The sequence below is a fragment of the Melanerpes formicivorus genome, unplaced genomic scaffold, assembly GCF_026170545.1.
Source record: "Melanerpes formicivorus ecotype bairdi unplaced genomic scaffold, bMelFor1.0.p_v2 SCAF_2453, whole genome shotgun sequence".
Classification (NCBI taxonomy): domain Eukaryota; kingdom Metazoa; phylum Chordata; class Aves; order Piciformes; family Picidae; genus Melanerpes; species Melanerpes formicivorus.
The window spans coordinates 1-4,022 of record NW_027144804.1 but is presented as its reverse complement, the minus strand read 5'-3'; the positions used below and the strand labels follow the sequence as shown (position 1 = coordinate 4,022).

The following is a 4,022-nucleotide window of genomic DNA, read 5'->3' as shown; positions in this document are numbered from 1 at the left end:
AGAGCAAATTTGGGTCAGAAAAGGCAATTTTGGGGTGAAAAAAAGGGAGAATTTGGATCCCAAGAGGTCGTTTTGGGGTCAGAAAGAGCAATTTGGGGTCAGAAAGGGGAAATTTGGGGTTAAAAGGGGCAATATTGGGCCAGAATGGGTACTTTGGGGGTCCAAAAAGGATCATTTTGGCTCCAGAAAGATCAGTTTTGGGGTGAGAAAGGGCAATTTGGGGTCTGCAAAGGTCACTTTGGGTCCCAAAAGGGCAAACTTCCATCCAAAAGGAGCAATTTTGGGGTGAGAAAAGGCAATTTTGGGGTGAAAGGGGGCAAATTTTGGGGTCAGAAAGAGGAGTTTGGGGTCAGAAAGTGGCAATTGGGGGATCAGGAAGAAGAATTTTTGGTGATAAAAGGGCGATTTTGGGCAAAAAGGGGAAGTTTGGGGGTCAAAAAGGGCAATATTGGCGGTCAAAATAGGCAATTTGGGGGTCAGAAAAGGCAATATTGGGTCAAAATAGGCAATTTTGGGGTCAAAAAGAGCAGTTTGGGGTCTGTAAAGGTGATTTTGGGTTAAAAAAAGGGCAATTTTTTATCAAAAAAGAGCAATTTCGGGGTAGAAAAGGCAACTTTGGGGTGAAAAAGGCAACTTTGGGGTGGAAAAGGGCAACTTGGGGTTAAAAAAGGGCAGGTTTGGGGTGAGGAAGGGGAGATTTGGGTCAAGAAAGGGCAAGTTGGGGTCGAAAAGGGAGAATTTAGAGGCCAAAAAAGATCAGTTGGGGTCAGAAAGTGGCAATTTGGGGCCAGAAAGAGCGATTTTGGGTCCCCGAAGGAGGAGTTTTGGCTCTCCCAAGCTTCCAGGGGAGGATATGCGGGGGGGAGGTCTTGGGGAGGGGGTGTTGCTGGGGGCGTGGCCTCGGGTGATGGGCGTGGCTTGGCGGCAGGGGGTGGGGCCGAGGCGCCCTGCGGGGCCACGCTGCGCAACGCCACCAGGGGGCGGCTGGAGACCCCCGGGAAGGGGGAGGCCGGGGAGGCCCTGGGCGGCAATTGGAGCTGCCGCTGGCTGCTGGAGGCTCCCCCTGGGCACCGCCTGCGCCTCAGCTTCCAGAGGCTGCTGCTGGATGAGGACAGCGACCGGTGACTGGGGGGGGGGGATGGGGAGGATGGGAGGGGATGGGGAGGGGATGGGGAGGGGCTGGGAGGGGATGGGGGGGGACTGGGAGGGGATGAGGGGGATGGGAGAGGATGGGGAGGGACTGGGAGGGACTGGGAGGGGATGGGGAGGGGCTGGGGGGGGATAGGGAGGGGCTGGGGAGGGGGCTGGGAGGGGGATGGGAGGGGCTGGGAGGGGGCGGGGAGCCCCTGGAAGGTGTCTCGTGGGGGGGGGGGTGTTGGGGGGGGTCTCACCCCCTCCCTTCCCCCCGAGGCTGTCGATCCGGGGGGGGCCCCTCCCCCCCTCGCCCCCCTCCTCTTCGACTCGGACCTGGACGAAGTGCCCCCGGGGGGGGGTCCTGAGCCCCCAGGGCAGCCTCAGCCTGGAGCTGCTGAGCGAAGGCCCTCGGCAGAGACCCCCCCCGGCTGCAGCTCACCTACGAGGGTGAGACCCTCCCCCCTCCCTCCCCCCCTCCCCCCCAAGCCTCCTTTTGAGCCCCTAAAATTGCCTTTTCTAACCCCAAATCATCCTTTTTAGCCCCAAAGTTGCCCTTTTTAGCCCCAAATCATCCTTTTTAGCCCCAAAATCACCCTTTTTAGCCCCAAAATTGCCCTTTTTAACCCAAAATTGCCCTTTTTAACCCCAAATAATCCTTTTTAACCCAAATTTGCCTTTTTTTACCCCCAAAATTGCCTTCTTTAGCCCCAGAATTGCCCTTTTAAACCCTAAATAATCCTTTTGAGCCCCAAAAATGCCTTTTTTAACCCCAAATCATCTTTTTTAACTCAAAATTGCCCTTTTTAGCCCCAAATCATCCTTTTGAGCCCCAAAGTTGCCCTTTTTAGCCCCAAAATTGCCCTTTTTAGCCCCAAATAATCATTTTTAGCCCCAAAATTGCCCTTTTTAGCCCTACATTATCCTTTTTAACCCTAAATCATCCTTTTGAGCCCCAAAATTGCCCTTTTTAGGCCCCAAATTGCCCTTTTTAGCCCCAAATCATCCTTTTGAGCCCCCAAATTGCCCTTTTTAAGCCCCCAAATTGCCCTTTTTTCACCCCAAGTTTCCTTTCTGCCCCCCAAAACTGCCCTTTTTAGCCCCCAAATGATCTTCCCCCCCACCCCCCCTTCCCCTTTGCCCCCAAATCCTCTTTTCTCACCCCAGAACTTTCTTCCCCCCCCCCAATTCTCCCTTCCCCTCCCCAACTCCCCCTTCCTCCCTTCCAATTTTCCCTAAATCCTCTTTTTTCCCCCCAAATCTTCTCCCCCCTCTAACTCCTTCACTCCTTCGCCAAAATCCTTTCTTTTCACCCCAAAGTTTCCCCTCTCCCCCCTCTATTTTTTTCCCAGCATTCCCGGCGGGGGGTTGCCCCCCCCCCAGAATTGCCCCACGGGGGGGTCCTAAGCAGCCACCCTTCCCACCCCCCCCCGGGCCTGGGCTACCCTCCAGGAGCTTTGGTCTCCTTCCGCTGCCTCCCAGGCTACACCCTGGGGGGGGGTCCCCCAAGCGCTGCTCTGCTTGGGGGGTGGGGGCCCTGGGGACCCCCCTGCCGCCCCCCCCTCGCTGGAACGACTCCCAGCCCCTCTGCACAGGTAAGGGACCCCCCCCCCAGAAAGACCATCCCTCCCCCCCCCACCCCCCTCCCCAAAAGTCGGGACCCCCCTCTCAAGACCTCCTTCAAACCCTGAGGCCAAACCCCCCCACGACCCTTCCCCAACCCCTGGGACACCCCCCCCCCCACCCTCCCCCCAATCCTGGGACCCCTCCTCCCAAGACCCCCTCTACCCCAAAGCTGGGACCCCCCACACCCCCCCCAAGACCCTCTCAAAACCTAGGACCTACCCCGAAAGTTGGAACCTCCCCCCCAAGACCCCACCCCCCCAAAACCCCGGGGACCCCTCCCACGACCTCCCTCCCTTGAGAACCATTGGGGTTCCTGCGTTGCCCTTTTAAGACTCCCTGTGGGCCCCACCCCGGGGCGTTGCCGCTTTAAGAGCCCTCTGGGATGGCTCTCAGCGCTCGCAGTCCCCCTCCCAGTCCCCCTCCAGTCCCCCTCCCACTCCCTCCAGTCCCCGCCCCACTCCCTTCAGTCCCCGCCCACTCCCCTCCCAGTCCCCTCCCTTACCACCCCCCTCTCTCCCCCCCTTCCTCCCCCAGCTCAGTGCGGGGGGCTCCTGCCCCCCCCCCCCCGGGGTGGTCCCTCCCCCCCCGCCCCCCCCCTGCCCCCCCAGGACTGTGTCTGGAGCCTGAGGCTGCCCGAGGAGAGCAGAGGGCTGCTGAGGCTGCACAGGTTAGAGGGGGGGAACACACACCCCCAAATTGGGGAGGGGGCCCTGAAAGTGGGGAGGGGGCCCCATAAGTGGGGAGGGGGCCCTGAATGTGGGGGGGGAGGGGGCTGGAAGTTGGGGGTCCCCAAAAGTGGGGAGGGGGTCCTGAAGGTGGGAGTGGGACCTGAATGTGGAGGGAAAGGGCTGGAAGTGAGGGGGTCCCCAAAAGTGGGGAGGGGGTCCTGAAGGTGGGGAGGGGGGCTGGAAGTGTGGGGGGTGTCCCCAAAAGTGGGGAGGGGTCCACAGTACTTGGGGGGGGGGTGTGTGACTAAACTGGGAGGGAGGAGCCTGAAACCATGGGGGGGGAGGGGGGCTCTAAAAAATTTGGGGACCCCCACTCTAATTTTTTCTCCCTCTCCCCCTCCCCCCTTCCCCTCCCCATTTTTTGGGGTCCCATTCCCCTGCTTTCTCCTCCCCCCCCCCGATTGATTTTCTTGATTACTATTTAATACCCATTAATCTCCATTGACTTCTATTTGTTTCTATTGGTTTCCATTGACCCCAATTGATGTTCATTGACTTTCATTGACTTTCATTGACTTCATTGACTTCCATTGCTCT

General features: G+C 58.6%; 1 long non-coding RNA gene across 1 annotated transcript; it reads left to right on the top strand.

Annotated features, from left to right (window-relative positions):
- Positions 1 to 1,428: 1,428 nt before the first annotated feature.
- On the top strand, positions 1,429 to 3,327 carry LOC137461507 (uncharacterized). Its single transcript, XR_010993398.1, has 3 exons — positions 1,429 to 1,581; positions 2,484 to 2,726; positions 3,292 to 3,327. It is a non-coding gene; the product is annotated as an uncharacterized lncRNA (long non-coding RNA).
- The last annotated feature ends 695 nt before the right edge of the window (positions 3,328 to 4,022 follow it).